This window comes from Topomyia yanbarensis, chromosome 2 (assembly GCF_030247195.1).
Source record: "Topomyia yanbarensis strain Yona2022 chromosome 2, ASM3024719v1, whole genome shotgun sequence".
Classification (NCBI taxonomy): domain Eukaryota; kingdom Metazoa; phylum Arthropoda; class Insecta; order Diptera; family Culicidae; genus Topomyia; species Topomyia yanbarensis.
The window spans coordinates 149,596,491-149,616,351 of NC_080671.1; the positions used below are offsets into that span (position 1 = coordinate 149,596,491).

At 37.6% G+C, this 19,861-nt stretch overlaps 1 long non-coding RNA gene across 3 annotated transcripts; it reads left to right on the forward strand.

Moving 5' to 3' along the window:
* The first annotated feature begins 7,685 nt into the window (after nucleotides 1-7,685).
* On the forward strand, nucleotides 7,686-14,781 carry LOC131681714 (uncharacterized). Of its 3 annotated transcripts, XR_009303973.1 has the most exons (4): nucleotides 7,686-7,851; nucleotides 7,938-8,036; nucleotides 8,169-8,279; nucleotides 8,346-14,781. It is a non-coding gene; the product is annotated as an uncharacterized LOC131681714 (long non-coding RNA). The 3 variants fall into 3 exon arrangements; XR_009303971.1 differs by lacking the exon at nucleotides 7,686-7,851 and having other exon boundaries at nucleotides 7,888-8,036; XR_009303972.1 differs by lacking the exon at nucleotides 7,686-7,851 and having other exon boundaries at nucleotides 7,888-8,036; nucleotides 8,172-8,279.
* The last annotated feature ends 5,080 nt before the right edge of the window (nucleotides 14,782-19,861 follow it).

Sequence of the window (19,861 nt, forward strand, 5' to 3'; positions counted from 1 at the left end):
CAAAGAAACTTAGTTTTTAATGGCGGTCTATAAAATGAAAGTGTTTTTGCTATTCGTTAGTTGGTTGCTGTTCTCAATGAATTAAGTTTTTTTGTAATTGAATAATTTAGTGGTAGTTTTCTCTAAACTCGAATGTACGCGACCAAACCTTCTAGATGTTTCAAAACAATGTACAGTAACAGCAAAAATAACTGAAATTCGTATTACCAGCACTCAGTAAATAAGAACCTAATCGTGAGTTTCCCCCCACTTGCGTCTGAGTTGCTTACCATATGTAAATAACACACACATACACGCAATTGCCTCTGTGCAAGGATAGATGTATCAATACGATGCGCCGTAGCAGTAATAATAAGGAAATATGTATACAAAATGCGAGTGTGTGCTCGAGATTATTCGAGAATCGCCTAACCAGCGCAACCAGACGTGGATTAGATCTCATTGATACGATTATTGGCGATATAAATACAGGCCACTTTGAATGCATTGAGTGTTAATGGCATGTCATGTTTAATTGATTTAATTAATTTTATTGATTTTATTAATTTAATTGATTTAATTGTTTTTGTTTACTTTTATTTTATTGACATCGCTGATTTCATTGTTTTCTTTAATTTCAATTTAAACAATTGTTGAACTTTTAACAACTGCTCAGAACCAGCCATTTCTATATTACCCCATTGACTCTCAACAACTTATTGAACTCAATTCAGTTGTCTATTCGGCAGCACTGCAGACGAGTTTACTGCTTCTTCTTTCAACCGAAGCACCGTGTACAGAAAAAACCAGGCCCGGTTTTCTAAAGCCAAACCGAAACCGCTGCTGAGAATACATCAACACAAGTTGAAATTCGTACACACATGTAAACGGTGCTGAGTGGCTCGGTTTGGTTTTGTAAACTGAGAGTCGGTGGAGGTTTTTCTTTCGTTTACCGTGTGAACGAAATCCAAACCGAATACGATGTGCATCACTCGTTTACACGTGTTGAGATTTTGAGAACAATACCAGTGTATGTACGTACCGGTTGGTTTTCTTACCCACCTCTGGTGAACATTATGTGCTTTTTATTTTGCCTTTATCGAACTCAACACAGAGCCACACCATAACAACGAGAGATGCGATCAGACCTAATAAGGTTCAGGTTTATTTGGTAGGCGATCGAATGCTCATTGGTGGGAGCAAAAACTAGAGTAGCACCCCTTAAATTCCTGTCAATCCCAAAGTCCGAACTTCAAACAGTTCTACTCGGCGTTCGATTAGCGGATACAATAAGGCGTCTCTTTCCATTAAGATCAACAAGCGATACTTCTGGGCAGATTCCAAAGATGTATTATGCCGGTTGGGATCCGACCATCGCCAATATAGCCAGTTTGTTGCATTCCGCGTCAGTGAAATCTTGGAGTCGACGGACGTTAACGATTGGCGATGGATTCTGACGAAATTGAACGTCACCGATGAAGGTACAAAGTGGACCCGAATTCCCGATTTATCAACGGCCAGTCGGTGGTTTCGTGGTCCAGAATTACTTCGACAAGACGGAGACGCCTGGCCCGAAATGCCTAGTCTCGGAAAATCGACGACAACAGAGCTTCGACCGCATCTACTTCTTCATGCTCCAACGGTGGACCCGGTCGTTAATCCGCAAAAATGCTCCAAATGGGTTCCACACCTGCGCCGCGAGCATTCATATTCAGATATATCGGTAACTTGAAGCAATCTTCGAGACGAGAACAATGTTTTACTGGACCGCTGACACAGGAAGAACTAACCAAAGCGGAAAACTATTTGTCCCGACAAGCACAGTCAGAAATCTACGCCGATGAGATCGCAACGTTGGCTGAGAGCTACTTATCGACAGGAGAACAAAAAAAAAGGCAATCAGAAATAAACTGCTCTTTCGCGGCGCTTTCTTGGACGAAAACGGTGTTGCTCGCGTTCGGGGTTGAACAAAGACATGTGTATTCATTGATCGTGATGCTGCTGAACACATTATTCTTCCTCGGAATCACCACATCATCCAACTGATCATCGCCGACACACATGAGCGCTTCAACCACCAAAACCACGAGACAATCGTTAACGAAGTCTTGCAGCGTTACCGTATTCCTCGGCTGAAAGCAACGTATCATGCAATCCGGAGAAACTGTCAAAGATGCAAGAACGATCGAGCGAAACCACTGCCTCCAGCGATGGCTGACCTTCCGCAGTCACGCTTGGCTGTATTTAGCCGCCCGTTCACCTACATGGGGGTGGATTATTTCGGTCCAATACTGGTCCTAGTAGGACATTCTGAAAAAACGGTGGGGTCTCTCGCCACCTGTCTAACTACTCGCGCCATTCACTTGCAGATCGCTTACGCACTGACTACCGACTCTTGTATTATGGAAATTCGAAATGTCATGGCTAGGAAGGGTGTCCCAGCAGTTATCTACAGCAATCACAATTTCCAGTCTACAAGCAAGCTGCTCAAGGCAGCAATCCAGCAGCTCGATTACGACAGACTGGCAAGCGAGTTTACATCAAGCCAAACTCAGAAAGCTTTCAACCCACCGGTGCACCGGTTTCACCACATATGGGAGGAGCATGGGAACGGATGATACGCAGTGTGAAGTCAAACTTGGCTAAGCTTCTGCCTAGTTGACTATTCACCGACGAAGTGCTGCAAAATGCCTTGATCGAAGTCGAGAACGTCGTCAACTCAAGACCATTGACTAACATTCTCGTAGATGACGATGAATCGCCCGCCCTAACACCTAATCATTTCTTACTAGGATCAGCAAATGGTTTGAGGTCGTGGGTTCCCTTCGACGACAGCCATGTGTACAGAAAGAACTGCTGGATCCCAGGTCATGGCAGACAGGTTCTGGAAGCAATGGGTCCATGACTATCTGTCTACGATCACACGAAGAACCAAGTGGTTCACTCCATCGAAGCCTATTACTGTTGGTGACATCGTAATAATCGTCGATTCAAAGTTCGACCGAAACTGCTGGCCTAAGGGTTGGGTTATTGCTACGCAACAGGCTCCCAACGGACAGGTACGGCGGGCTACCGAACAAACAGCATCCGGTGGAATCTACGAACGCCCTGCAGTATCGTTAGCGGTACTTGAAGTTGGCGTTGTAGCAAATACGCTTTCAGATGATCGTTCGCGCATTCCGGGGGGGAGTGTTGACTACACCTCGTCAGCAACTACCGATTTGTTGGCCCCACTAAATGTTGCGCCACTACACGCCGCACCGGACCAGATGATCGGGAGCAACCTGAAGGACGTAAACATAAACAAATCACCATCATAAAACTTGCTCGATACTATATTCTACTGCTATACAAATTCAAAAGTGAACTAAACTAAATCCTAAACTAATTATTATATAGTGCAATTGTTAAATCTACCTAGTGAATAACCTAGTAAATAGAAACATAAGCTAAGTAAGACTTAGTGTTAGATGAAAACAATCTATGCTAATTACTGCTCATTTATTTTACCTTATTCTAGACGAAAACAGTTGAGATCATAACCGCGTTCAATTGACTAATAGCTATTATTGGCATAGGTCAGTGTAAGCATTGAGGTAAGACTTTATACCTAAATTCGACTAGAATAATATCAATCATATACATTGTATTGGGTTCGATCGCTCGGAATAGACAGTATCGTCAGAGAATTTTGGCCGAAGCTAGATCGCTAAAAGTATGTAGAAAAGTTGATGAATTATTGAACACTGAATTAGAAGTTACATTTTACAGGAATTTTATAATTGAATTCTACCACGGAACAAATTGTTTTATTTAGATCCAGCTTCGTTGTCTCCGCAACACTACCTATCGATAAAAAATACAGACCTCCCAAATTGATTGAACATTAGACTCAGCTTTCAAGTTTGAGCAGTTTCAAAGCTTTTCCTTCATACCACGGATAACAGACGTTTAGACTCGATTCGAAACGTGCGCAAATACCCGCTACTGAAATTCCCTATAAATAGGACTCTGAAATATGTTTGGTAAACGCTTTCAGGTGGCGCAGTGATCGACGTAATGCAGTTGGATGCCTGGGGTGGCATTACGCATTTCGATTCGAGTGATTTTTTTTCGCTTCGACCAAGTTTGGTATTACCGATTTCGGTTCGAGCTCGAAAGGTGCGTATCCCATGACGTAGTACTAGATTTTCGAGTGAAATGTGGTATTACGTAAAAAGTAAGTCGATTGTTTTTAAACCCAATTCGAGGATAAATGTCTCGAAAGCTACGAGACGTTCGTCTGGTGTTTTCAATAGCGAAACAAGTAAGTGGTACAATTTTAAATTCAACTATTTCTCGTTAATTTAGTTTACACAAAATATTAATTATATTGTATCCAAATATCAATTGTTCGTTTAAAGGCTTCACGAAATACATTAAGCATAAACTCTTCTCAAGTAGGGGTTTTAGTAAACTTCATGGAAGAGAATGCGGATCTCGCTCAGAACTTACTTAACACCCCGGATGCTAAAAAAAAATTCCCACAGATTGTGGAATCAACTGAAAGATGTTCTTAACGAACAAGGCCCTCCGATGCGGGAAGTGACAGAATGGAAAAACGTAAGTGGGGCCGTACACAAATGACGTAGCTTTTTCGGCGATTTTTGACCCCTCCCTCCCCCTTCGTAGCATTTCTCGACAAACATATGATTACGGCCTAAAAGCCAACTGTCAAAATCCACTTTGAATGGAAATTCCGGACAAACCGTTATACGCCAATCACAGATGTTGGTAGTAAACGAAAGAGACAAGTTTTCTCTTTCATAAACTGTTGTGAACTGTGTTCGGCTAGTAATGGTTTGTCCGGAATTTCCATTCAAAGTGGATTTTGACAGTTGGCTTTTAGGCCGTAATCATATGTTTGTCGAGATTTGGTCACAAAATTCTAACCCCCTTCCCCCTCGTAAATAACATAGCATTTACCTACCCCCTCCCCCTCGTCCCATGCAAAGCGCCCGGGTGATGAAAAAAATTGCATATGTTTTTCAATAATTTTTAACCCTCCGGAAGTCGCGCATATGGCCCACTCAACGAGCAGCCTTCGGTGCCCAAAAACGATTCGCTAGCTTTTCAGAGCAGCGTGCACTCAGTGCACCAGCGCGACTGCAGGAAGGTGTCCTTTCAAAATGTTTGACGACTTTTATCAACATTTTCATTATACAGCTAATTGCGTGCAAAATAAGCCCATTACACGATGTCTTTGTCGAACAACTTTATTCAAAAAAATTCGGCATATGTAAAACTTCGGGATATGAAAGAATGGACTTTTCCCTTCATTTGGAAGTAAAATGAAAATATTTTGTCGGGGGGTCTAGAACAACTTTTTATTTTAAAGTTTTTTGATTGAAAACTTAAGTTTTTTAATGAAATTAAATTTTTGCTACTAAAACTTTGTACAATGCTATAAATCGATATAAAATCACCCGAGAAAGTTATTAAAATTTTATCAGTTTTTAGGTGCCCATGGATTAAGAAGTCGATTAACAAGGACTTACAAAAAATGTTGGATTTAAATGAACAGTAAATTCAGAAAAATTTCAATGTATAAAAAGTCCCATTCTCAACAGAAAAAATATATTTTCAGATTTATTTCAATGTATAAAAATAGGGTTACCAAATGGACTGAGAGCAAATTAAGGACATCCCTGCCAAATGTTATGCCAGTTATGTCACTTGAGCTAGAATTCTGAAAACAGTCGGAGTTCTGGCTAATTTTCAGTCGGAATTCTGGCTAATTTTCCAGCGGTTGAACAGGGACGTTGAATCTCAATCGAGACAAATTAGACTGATGTAGTGCCAACACTGATCGAAGATACCACTTTGGCTAAACCTCATCCCGGTTAAACCATTCGGAATTTGATTCGGAATCCTGAATGGAGTCAATATGGATTCCAAATCAAATGCAACAACCGATTCTGAGTCGGAATCGGTTGTTGCATTTGATTTGGAATCCATGATGACTCCATTCAGAAATCAGTACTGATTCCGGAATGAGTTTAACTGGGATATTAAGCCGTATGAATAAAAATTAGCATTTGCTCAGGACAAGTTTGCTCTGCTCGATTCTGAGCAAAGTAAACTCTCAAAGCATTTGCTTAACTCGGTATGAATAAAAGCATGCTTTACTCAATTTGGACTGTAGCAAGTTCGAAATTCGAACATAGCATTTACTCCGTCATTCATCTGTCAAAACCTCGGTTATTCAAAGCAGAAATACAATCTTGCTGCAGTTGTGAAAGTAAGTAAAAAACTTTTTTAATAGTAAATTTAAACATAGTATGTAAAAATAGTTCTATTGTCAACTGTAGAAAACTTTTCGTTAGAGTGACACCCAGCCGACGCCCTTGAAACAATTGCGCCATACATACGTTATCAACCGTTGCCAGATTGACAGACATGTTTACAACAAATATGCGGCCGGCTCAACAGATTTAAAAATTTTGAAACCGAAACAAACAAGAAGTTCACGTGTTCCAAAACTTCACACAATATTCTCATCAAACGAATAGTTTCTGACGATCTATACGACTTCTCTTTGCATATAGCATACTTTTCTATTCTCAAGCCTAGTGGCTGAAATGGCTAAAAGAACTTGACGCAGCTTATCCCTACCAAATGTCCACCTGATCCTTGTGCTTCATCCACGATTCAACTACAACACTAGATTAGATTGACTGAATTCGAATATAAACTATTTCTTCAAAGTTGAGGATATTTTTTATATCCTGTTCAAAGTAATATTATAATATAATAGATTTATACCATACCACCTAAAGGTGCATACTCTATTAAACATCGTATGATTCAAAAGCCTAACAACCTGTTCAGGGTATCATTAAAACAATATGTGAAATCCTTGCACTATATGGATAACTAGTGTATAATTTTTTTTATTAGGGATAAGGTACTTACGGCCAATTTCTTAGCTGGATGAAAACCGGTTTTCGCTGAAAATCAGTTTTCAGGTTGCTGGTGACCAATTAGCCGAAAACAGGTTTTCATTCAGGTGAAGAAATCAGCCCTCTGGCAACCCTATACCATCATATGGAGTTTGACAGCGACCTACATATATGGGGCGTTATAGCTATAAAGCCCCAAACAAAGAATTATGTTCGGCACTATGCTCGATATTCAAGCATTCCACACGACGTTTTGCATCTTGTGGGATGATTTAATATCATATCATTCAGAAAATCGACATTTTGTAACTAAATGCAGCTTCTAATCATTCGGTTCAAAATCAATGTTTTGCCTTTCATGGCAGTGATGCTGGCTGTACAGAGACGTTGTCCTTGACAGGGGGCTGGAAGAAATTCAATATTAATTCGTCAAAAGGGCGAAACTGTTTTTTGTAAACAAACTTGTTTCGCTCATTAGTCGGCTGCAAAGTGGAATTTCGTGAAAAATATGCGTTAATGTAAATTTTTACCCTTCGTAGAAGTAATTTCAATTGTTTTCTGCTTTAAAATTATAGTAAATTAAGAGAAATCATCAAAATAAAAGTTTGTTTACAAATCTTATTCGCCCTTTTGCAAATTTAATATGGAATTGGCCGTTAGCTAACCTCGACCCGACTTTCACAGATATTTCATTCAAAATATATGGCATCCCTGTAATGAAAAAAGAAAAATCTTGAGCGTTTTTTCAAAAAGTCATATCTACAATGAGTGACTCTCATTGTATACTTTCTCTTCTGTTAATAATTCGGTCGCTTTAACTTTTATCCTTAAACTCTTTGCATAATATGCTAGTCAAAACCACCGTCTTTCGATCTGTACTGTAAAATAAGTAAAAAGTGTTATAGTGACGCCGTAAAAATCGAAAGAGAAAGTAAACAAAGAGAGTCACTCGTTGTGGATATGTCGTTTTGAATAAAAGTTATAGAAATACACTTCGATTATGCTTTGCTAATTTAGTGCGGTTTCTTAAATTTTCGGCAGAAGGTTAATCCTGAAGTCACCGGTTAATTCTGGAGTGGTCAAATGGTCTAGAAGACAAGATATTGCTATCGAGAGGTAAGTTCATTGTTACTCCGGTTCTTTATCATGGCAAAACGTCAATCTTTTGGGAAAGTTGATAGTAGCAGCTGCGTACTAAATTGAATGAATCTGGAGTAATGTTAAATATTTAACTGGTGTATTTTTCAGCAGTCTCCAGAACGACTCGATTCCGGAGACGTTCAACTTGAAACATCGAACAACAACGGATAAACTTTTATCTTTGTTCACAAGTCCCGCTGTTATTGTAGCAGATAGTAGGTATATCGTATATTTGATTTTCATACTTTCCGAGTAAGTATAACTGTTTGAGTTTTAAATCGACAGGTTTTTGCCACGCGCTACGGCCAGTAGGGATACGCGAATGCCGTCTGCGCCATACAGGAAGAAACGGACGTCGAACTTGAGAACCTAAAGATTAACGGACTGCATGAAGTTCTAGTCAACAAAGGAGATTTAAGCATTCCTCGTGGAATACAATTTTTGATGCTCTCTAATTGAAATGTTTTACACGCGAAGCAGAAGTATGAACCGCATTGAAAATTACAACTGACATTGGAACATACACCACGTCCGTGATCAACAGTTGGCCATTGATTCTTTGACTAGCACGATGTATCAGTTCAGTATTTGGGACGATACACAGAACTCACGTAACTGTGAGAATAAAGCCCGTAATCAACTTATGAATAACGCAACACCTGCTCCTAATTTGAAAAGCTATTCCGGTTCAGTTTGGTGACAGTGAAGTGAAAATAGCATCAGTGCGTAGGTTGCTATAGAAGATATTTGAATCTTTGAATAATTCCCAGGATAGAAGATTTTCCATTTCGTAGGAGATCAGAATACAACTAAACATGCTCGAACTTTTGTGAACCAATTCAACAAATTCACGGTTGGGACATGAATCTTGACATCATACGAACAAAGTTCCATCTCACATATGCATATTTTATGATTTTTTGAAACGTAACAAATTGTGAGTATTGCCTCCAATAGCTGACACACTCTCGGAATTGCTTGTCCGTCATCTCCCTGTGGATGCAGGTGTGCATCGTAAGGTCACCAACAAAGAGGCAGCGGGAAGCTGAGCTCGGGCTGGTACTAATATTAAGATGCAAGAAGCCTATTTGTAGCAGATCAAATAGAGCCTGTCAGAGTAAAAGCAGGTTTCGCGTCCTAATGTTAGGATGCTTACAGAGTGGCGGCGAGAAGCTGATCTGGGGCTGGAACTGACATTAAGATGCGAGAAACCTGCTCGCAGCATATCAAATGGAGCCTGTCAGAGTAAAAGCAGGCAGTCGGCGCCGATCCGTTCGGCTTTCACTTTGACATCCTTCCTTTGGTTTGCAGCAAGCAGGTTTCTTGCATCTTGCATTCTAATGTCAGCTCCAGCCCCAGCTTCTCGCCGCCACTCTGTAAGCACCCTATGACTGCCATATACAAATATTTCCCTACCGTGTTTACTCTGTTTCACGAACTTAGTTCAGTTCAAAGTTAGTTCAACTCAAAGATGAACTAATTTTTGTGTTTGAAGTGTTTTTTTCTTTTCATGTGCAAGCCATATCGGTTATATTTGTTTGCTAGAAACTACTTCTCACAATTATTACATTTATAGGATATTTTTCCATTCCATCCATATATTATACAGCCGACAAACTGTTTTTTTTCTTTTCACTTATCCGGCGAGCATTACCATTATAAATAATTGCGTATCATGTTCAAACCAAATAAACGAAAATCAGCAAGTACTATTTACTGTTATAAGCAACAGAAAAGCAATTCGTTCTAAGGTGTTAAATAACAACATACTAAATATTTACTTATTCGTGTAATTTGTTGGCTCGTTTTATTTCCTATTTCGTATATGTGAGGTCCAATTCGGACAACAAACAGCATTTTTTTCACTAAAAACTCCAATTGCTATTTTACAAACCTAGAAATATAAATTTTAGCATGCAACCGAGCATGCTCAACATTTTCAACCTTTTGCTTAACTTTCGCTGAGCATTTGCTCTAGATTTATAACTTTATTCATATGGAATCAGATGTTCGAAAAGCGAACACTCAAACTGAGAAAGAAACTGTCAAAGTAAAGTTTTATTCATACCAAGTTGAGCAAATGCTCAACACAGCTGCTCGACTGCTCGAATCTTGAAAAGCTGAGTAAATGCTAGTTTTTATTCATACGGCTTATTGAGCTATTCAACAAATATTGGTTACTTCTGAGTAAAACAAATTTTGATTGCCGTGAGTCGCAGAGAGTATGCATTAACAAAAAAATCGCTGGAAGAAATTGAAATTGATTCTCTTGGAATAAAGTTGATCTGAATGATTTAATACAGGGTGATTCGTCATGACGTTTTTTTAATCTAGTAAAAAAAATTGAAAAATGGAGTAAATCGCGAATTGTTTATTTGTCAATCGAAAGAACATTGTTTGCCATTTATTGTTTGAAAACAATTTCTTTTAAATGTTGACCATGTTGGCGCTTCAGGTAGTCCATTCAACTGGTCCAATTTTTGGTGTCTGGCTAATTACTGTAATGTAATGTTGGTTTCCAATGCTTGGGGATGTCACCGCCGCTATGTTTTCTTCACTGCGTGCTGGATGTGGTCGATTTGTTCGCTACTACAACACTTACTTTTTGGTTGTATGGCGAATAATTGAGTCAGTTGGCCGATTATGTCGACCATATTATGATCGGAGTGCTCTAAACACATTTCCCACAGATTGCTGATTTTCGAAATATAGTTGAATAATTTGAAGATGGTGAACCAGTGTAAGTCGTTCCATTATGAAATACTGAACTACAAACAATACTAAACTACAATAGCATGACAGTTTGCACACAGAGAACAGACATCCATATTCGAACAAAAATATTTAAAAAAACGTGTGTAAACATTTGAATTAATATACGATAAACACTAGCGCCGCCACACCAACCTATCCCAACTATCCGTCAAATCCATTCCGGAACCGTTTCGAAATCCTGAATGGATTCAGTATGGAATCTTTCTCAAAGAAAACAATCGCTTCCGACTCTATCGGTTGATGCATTGAGCTGGAATTCATGCTGGAAGTCCAAACGGTTCCGGACTAGTTTGACTGGGTAGAGGAATATTCGCTGTCAATTCTGTCGAACTCAGCCACAAAAAAAACGTTACGACAGTAGCGCACCTGGTTTGGACATCCCAACTACCTTCGAAACCGTTAGAGATTTTACATAAGTTGAATGCTGAAGATGATCTGTTCTCTGTGGTTTGCAGTTAGCACCCGTTAACTACTAGAAAATGCCCTGTTAAAAAACTTCATGTTGAACCACCCTGTATATGCCAAGGTTTGAGACTAAAATTAAGGACATTTGAAGTAAAATAAGGACGCTTTCCAAAAACCTCGAAAATAAGGACATGTCCTTAAAAATAAGGACGGTTGGTAACCCTAATAGAAAGGTCTAGGGCGAAAATGACACTTTATGAACAAGGAGGTGTGGAAAGGTGTTGATCAAATTTATTCGATAATTTTATATCTTGTTGATTAATGTAGTAACGAATTTTATCATGCCTTTTTCATTTCTTTTCTCGCTCTAGGGGATAGCTAATGTAAACTAGAATGACCCTTCTTCCTGCTCCTATCCTGTCTGGTAAAATACAATTGACTTAAATTCAAAGCTCTATATTTGAATAAACTAAAGTAGACAGTTCGAGTCATTGTACTAAACGACGGATTTTATTGCAACTTTGGGTTGAGAATCCTGTTTGTCTTTATCAACATTAAAAGAAAGATGATTGAAAAAGAAAAAAAAACTCTTCGAGTTTTGGATCCATGTTTGTTATCTTTTGGGGTAAATTCATATCATCAGGATTTATAGATGTAGATTTTTGCTTGTCCTCAAATTTTATTTCCAAATCGAACACACTTCACATAATCTTAGAAAAAAGAACAAAACCAAGTTTAATAATTTCCTTTAAGAAGAAATTCCGGAGTCGTTACTCGTTAAACACGGATCACAACAGAAAACGAACAAGAAAACATCAGGCTGGACCATAGATTCAGTCAATTCTCAAAGTAATGGGATAAGAGCAAGGACAACATATCAAGAAGACAAAGTTGCCAGTTCAGTTCAGAGTCTGCAGACATTAACAGCAACACGTCTTTCGGGTAAAGGTGATACTTTCTATATCTACTTTTATATTGATATCGCTATCTTCGTAAAACCTTTCTCATTTACTATACAGAAATCTTCAATGTACAGCCATTCCCAAAAGTTAACAAACTTGAACATAAATCTCATCGAATTATTTTTCTACCCTTCATCAAACTGTCAATCAGGATTCTCAATCGAAATCAAATCAAATGACTGAATATCTAATCGAGTTTGATCAAATATAAAGTTAAAATTCAGGCCAAATATATCCCACAAGATGGTAACGAGCAAAAAGGTTGATTCAAGATTACATTAAGCATACTCCAGAATGAGTGAAGGAAAAAAAGAAGAAACAAATATATCTGTCACAGAAAAAAAGCTGTTTCATTCTGCTGCATTACCCAGCATCTTTCAAAAGAGTCTTAATTTCGTTCAAATTTTATCTACTCTTCTCTATATCTCCATGCTCCTAAAATATCATTGCTGCGAATAAAACGGTGGAATCTGGAATTATGCTTTTTACGCTAAAAAAGGGACTTTGCTAGCATTCAGATTCTTCTGAGAACACTGTTAAAATGAGGCAATCCATTTTTTTACAAATAAAAATGTGTTTGGAATAAAGCTTCTAAACCAATAGGCCCCGTGCGAATCTAGAAACTTTGATAAAAATTTAATAGCTTTCTCTGGCCTTTTTAGATCGCAATGTAGTTTTCTACAAAGTTGTATACAATGAAATTGTCCATCAGATTTTTGCTTTTGGTAATATTTGAATTTGAATACCTAGGGGCAAAAATGTGAACCAGTTTCATTTAAAAACCCAAGTTTTCAAACAAAATACCTTTAAAATAAAAAGTTGTTGTGGAATATTCTAATTTTACTTTCAAATGAAAGGGAAAAGCCCATTCTATCACATGTTGATGTTTTAGCGATGCCGATTTTTTTCGAATAAAATTAGGGTTGCCACCTCTGGAGAGTCTATGACCCGGAGATTTTCACTGGACTTTGGGGGGGGGGGGGCGGAGGGTGGTGGATTTTGAGTGGAACTAGACGGAAATTGGCATCAAAACGATTGCTCGGCAGTTTAGAGCACTTTAATCGCTTTTTATTACTACGTTTGAGTAAAGCTGTAATTTTTTCTTATTTGAGAACGGTTTGGTCGGTTTAATCTGGTGTAGTATTTCACTTCCCCTACTAAATACCAAGAATATAAAAGCACCAGCTACTCTCGCTGTGCAGGATAAGTCGTACAGGCATTGCTCTCCTCTATAACTAACTGGAAAAGGAGAGCAAAGGAGACTGTGGCATCACATGGGAAGCACTATGTGGTGTCGGTTATTCATCACCAGAGGTCGGGGGTACAAAGAGGCAAAATTCACCCCCTAGCCAACAGTTAAGGGTCGCTGCAGGAGTAGCAACAACAAGGGAAAAACTCGTTTGATGTTGACCTAGTAAGTTGGATTAGAACAAATCTGCCATACCTTGGTGCAGCTGGTGGTAAGCTTCACTAACAGTGAAGTGATTTGAAAAAATTGCAGCAAAATGACTTTTTCACATCATTTTGAGTGACTTAGTGGGATGCTACATTTAAATTGTAGCATATAGCGAAACATTACTTTACTTAATTTTGTAGTAAATTTGATGTTTTTCATATTCATTGCTTTGTGAAAGAAATCAGCAATATTTGGTGAACTCATCTTCGCCACCTTGAAACGAGGTAAGTCGGGCAAAATAAATCTGAACCAGAGTAATATTTAACTTAGACTTTTTAAATATTTTGTAAAGAATCAATTCATTCCAAAAAATGAAATTATTCTTCTTCCATTAAACCCGGAGAAATTGATGTAAAACCCGCAGGTCCGGAGTTTGCTCCCGAAAACCGGAGTCTCCGGGTCAAACCCGGAGGGGTGGCAACCCTAAATAAAATTATTCTACCAAATACACCGTGCATTTCATGACAAATATAGTGTTGATAATTTGTTTTGAATTTTAAATGTCAAGGGGAGCATGAAGACAAGTTCTCTCAGTTCACAATCGTGCAGCTGCCAATGATTCTAAGAATCATACGTTCATCTAAATTACTAAATTTTGTTTGGTTGAATCCGAAGTGAAAATAAAATTCAGCTTCCAAACTAAGTCTACTAGTTAGCAACATTAGCTAACTAATGTAGCAGGTTAAATCCGCATTCAAAATCTTTTCGTATTTTTGCGAACTTGTAATTCCACGAATCGTAAAATTTACCTCATGAAAAACCGCATCAAAAGTAACTTGTTTGAATTTAAATCCATTTTTTTGGGAATGGAGGATCATTAAATTATTTTCTCTAGACAATGGGTTTTAAACTTAAAGCTACGTCGCACAACTTCTGACCCTACACATCGTCCCACTTCGACACAAATTTGGTATTCCCTCCCTACCCCCCAAAATGCTACGGCCCCAGTTTGAAAATGATAATATTTCAATGCGTTTGTTGCTAATATCTGTCGATCGATTCTAGGTTTGGGCGGATTACAAATATAAAGTGAAAAATAGATTACGACACAATGTGAATAGCGTAAAGAACACTGGAGGAGGTCCAAATAAACAGAAACTTTTGAATCCATACGAAGAGAGTATAGTAACTTACTATATTATTATACTATTATACTATTAGTAAGGTCTGCTGGGTTGAATGTCGCTGTATCCGGTATAGCAAAAGCTAAGTCGTTCGGTTGCCGGAAGTCGCTTCAAACAAGTGCGGAAAATGATTCGGAAAAGTTCAAGACGTTCCATGACAGCTCCAATCACAACCCACAGGTTGAAACCGGTATTGATGAAGAGCAAATGTGTTTGGAGGAATTTCTGGATGAAAGCACAGAGAGTATCGAAGTTAGACAAGCAGATCAAACAGGAAAAGATACTGAGGAAGAATCGAAAAAGAAAACATGGGGCAAACGGACTAATGCGAAACGAGAAAAAAATGAGCTGTTGAAAAGATATGTTGAAGCAAAAGAGGAGAGTAATAAAACGCAACAGGCCATATTGCGGATTGAAGAGGAAAGCTTGGAAATAAAACGAAAGATGTATGAATTGGAGCTAAAAAAATTTGCCCTTTTGCATGAAAGATCTGAAACCGATGAATGATTTTAAATTGAAGAGCAAAAATCAAAGATTGTAGAGAAAACAATAAATAATCAAGAGCGAAGATTGAAAAATAGAGACTGACGTGTAAGTTGAAGTGTGGACAGTAAAAGGTAAAGGTTGCAGAGAAAAGCGTAGAGAATCAAGATTCAATACTTAAAAGTGAAAAGCTAAGAGTAGAGTAAGGAAGACAGAGTACAAAATGAAGAGTAAAAATTAAAATTACAAATATTGTTAACAACAGCCAAATATGTCCCCTATTTACAACCTCAGCCTTCTAGTCTTTTGGTTGTACGTTTGTAAACACAAAGAAAATAAAAGTTGTCACAATTTCTTTTAAATGTTGATCATGTTGGCGCTTCATGTAGTCCATTCGACTGGTCCAATTTTTGATGACGGATTCGAGTATTTCAAGTGTATCTGGCTAATTACTCGAGTAATGTTGGTTTCCAATGCTTGGGGATGTCTTCACTGCGTGCTGGATGTGGTCGATTTGTTCGCTAATCATCCAATAACGAGAACCACAACGTTTACTTTTTAGTTGTATGGCGAATAGTTGAATCAGTTGGCCAATTATGTCGACCATATTATGGTCGGAGTGCACTAAACACATTTCCCACAGATCGCTGATTTTCGATATATAGTTGAATAATTTGAAGATGGTGAGCCAGTGTAAGTCGTTCAATTATGAAATGGCAAACAATACTAAACTACAATAGCATGATAGTTTGCAGTTAGTACCCGTCAACTACTAGAAAATGCCCTCTTAAAAAACTTCATGTTGAACCACCCTGTATATGCCAAGGTTTGAAGCTAAAATTAAGGACATTTGAAGTAAAATAAGGACGCTTTCCAAAAACCTCAAAAATAAGGACATGTCCTTTAAAAAAAGGACCACTTTTGCTAGCATCTGATTCTTAAGCTATTCCCAGTACAGAAAATTTTTATTGCTTTGTGTGGTTTGGAGAAGTGAGAAAGACACAGATGCACCACTAGGTGGATGAGAACAGGTGTTTCCTACTATCTACTATCTAGGGCCTAAAATTCTCATATCCTTTCAATGAACGATGAAACCCACTGAATTCACCTTCGTCTTTTTGCTGCCTCCTTCATTACTAAATATATACAAAGCAAAATAAAAAAGCCAAAGCCGGCTTCTTCTTTCGACTATATGAAAGCAAGTAGCAGAAGTAGCGACTTTCGTTTTCATATGACAATACGAAAATTCAATCTCGTTTTAATTTTAAATCAGCAATTTTGATTCTCATTTTGATTTTCATTAAATGAAATTATAACAATGTGCATCATATAACCACAGAGAACAGACATATAAACTAGAACAAACTTTCCCGAAAGACCTGTGTAAACATTTAAATAAAAATACCTTGAAAATCACCGTCGCATACAGATTCGCATCAGGCCCGTAGCCAGGATTTTGTTTCGGGAGGGGCTTAAAAATTATTGCATAAATGTATTAATTCTGATGACTTGAAACAATCACTGGAAACTGAACGTAATTATGAAAAGTTCTTAGTGAAAACAATTCCAAAAATAAGACAATAGACACTAAAAACTCTAATAATATGTTGCCTGTTACAAGAAAGGCTATAGTGCATCGACGAATTAAATTTGATTATTTTTGATTTACAAGTTAGAAATTTCTCTAGTTACAAAAATGAATAGTCAAGAGCTCAAAGTATTAAGGGCTGCTTGAAAATGCTACGCTGCATGCTACGCTGCTTGAAAATGCTACACATTCGATACACCTTTACAATTTGTAGAAGACGCTAAATTGGAATGAGTAGAAAAATATCCAAAAACCCGTCTCATGAAACTTTACACGCATTTGCTAATCAGAAGAACGAAACCAACGTCAAGGTTGTCCCCATGAATAGGAATATATCAGTGTGAAATCAAAGTTTACCGTTGCAAAGAATGTCCGAACAAAGTGAATGTCGAAATTTGCTTCAAATCTTCTGATAAGGCAGGCGATTTGTAGATGCAGAAAATAGGTTCAACTCCTATTTTCATGATCAGGTTTCTTTCTACTATTACTAGCTCTTTGACTTCATCCGAAGTTTGCGTTAACTCGACTTTATGAAATTTTCAATTTAAATGATACTGATCATGTCGTAATCAAAACAATCCTGAAAAAAACACATGTTTTTTTCATTTGATTCTCATAGGTAATGGGTTAAAGACTATCTTCGACAACATTATCAGGCAACTCAGAATAACTATCTTTTTATCTATTTAAGTTGATTCTTTTTAGGTACTTTTTATATCATTGTACTTATGAATTAAAAATATCGTAGACTGATTTTCCTAGATCCCTAAAACTATAGTAAAAGTCAAAATGTAAAGTGAGTGCAAAAACTACTGATTTCACTACAAAGCAAGAATGCCTTAGCTCTATTGACTTTTGACAATCTTGCAAAACCGTTGTAACTTGAGAAGATTACCTAGATTAAGTAAATATTATATTTGAACATTTTGGTTTTATTTATTTATTTGAAGGTTTTATTTCGGAATTCGTGGGGTTTTGGACAATGTCAAATATATATTTCAATGATTTAATCTACTAATGGAAACTACCCAGAATTTAATCTACTGAGCGAAACTGCTCAGAATCTATTCACAAATCGAAAGAAAATTACTTAGCACTGATTACTCAATGCTTCTAATTTACATAAAATTTGGTAAATATAACATTGATTACACCACCAAAATAACTAGAGACTATAAACATAGATAATAATTTCAGCATCACATGCTTCCGACACATGGAAGAGAACACATCGCACTTGCACCTAATTTGCCGAGGCTTTCTTTTAGAGTTGTCTGTTTTAAATTACAGCAAATTATCCGTTTCCTGTAAAACTTTTGCAAAACTCTTTGCCAATTCATTAAACAAATATGAACACTAATCTGTTTAGTAATAGGTTTGTTTGTGAATAAAAATAATTAGCTCTTGATTTTTTTCAATCATCATCAAGATTGGAAGAGATGTATGATTTCTTGAAGAAAGTTGTAATGTTTGTCTGATTACATGTTTGTTTTATCACTATTTGGGAAAAAGTTTCAATTAAAGTTGTTGCACCTAACGCAACGAAGACGAAATGAGAAGATCAGAGCGCAATTCGGAAAGAACTCGTGTTGAGTGTATAGTAAAGATAGAAGAGTGATCTTGAGTCGATTTAGATTGGTTGATTTTTTCCTCTCTTTGCTCTCTTATTTAAGATTATCTCTCTCATTTTATTCCATGACGAGCAAAAACGGAACGAAAGACTGTCACATACTTAAGACATGAAATCGAAACTGTTATCCCAACTTATTGACTTATAGATTCAATCAGTCCCAACATTTTAGTCCCTCTTCGTGATTGCCTATTATTTTACCACTTTTTGCCCGGTCCACTTTTAAAAGAATTTTTTTTGCACGTTTGTCGAAGATATCACGGATTTACGGATTAACAGTGTATTAGTACGGAACGAATTACTCGTAACAATGAAATGAAGCGTTAATAAAAATGGTATTGCGTTAAAATGACGCGAAATGAAAATTCTATTCTCGGCTCAATCGTTCTCAGATAAATTGAAATACTTTTTGTGTAGCGCAGAGTAGTGTACAGAGAACAGAGTGTACAGTGTGCACTGACCTAATACAGAAATTCAAAATTGTGTGCAATTCAAAAACTTATCATTTAAAAATAACAAACTGGGTCGTGGGTCTTTTATATATTTCCTTTTTTTATTTATTTATTTATTTATCACGCACATCAACAGGCCGTACTCGGCCCCAATGATGGAAACTTAAACTAATTACATCTAAAAAACTGCAGGAATCGATTTCTCAATGATATTCGAGACAAATGAAAGTCGAACAAGTGCGACACACGATTGAAGAGGCGTTGTAGTTCCGTGATAGCGGCATTAGCTGTTTGAATAGTTCATCGAAACGGCACTCTCAGAAGAACGTTTCCGCGTAACGTTCTGGACCTTGCTTGGATGTTAACTCGCTCTAGTAAATCTGGAGAATCGATGCGTCCTGACAGAAGATCAGAGATGAATAAGGCTCTTGCAGTTTCTCTACGACTTATGTAAACAATAAAAATAATATAACGAGTTTATGTGGTTGTCCTACAGATCTCGCGCAAGCGCTTAGCCATTGCACGTGGAAACCTGTTTACGAGGCGAGGAAATATTTTTTTCCTCACCAACTATGTCTTGGGGGGGAGTAGTTCATTTCTATCTCGCTATTGTACATTTCCGTGTCATCATCGTAGTTGCTGCCTTTATGTTCGCGAATATCTTCCTTGCTTTTCGCCCTCAATAATTGCCCTTCCAAATAGATTCCATTTATCCCAAATGTGACATTAATCTGCGAGTAAGCGGTATCCGATCTTGTAGCGGAACATTCATTTTCTCATAGTCCATATACAGAAGGATCTTAATTATAGCATTGTCACACACAACCTTGTGCTTTAAGTTGTGCGAAATGAATGGTTTCGTCTGCACTGATTTGTTGAGCGCTAAATGCCTGCCATGGTAGAACTGGATAGAGCCGGTTTCCGAA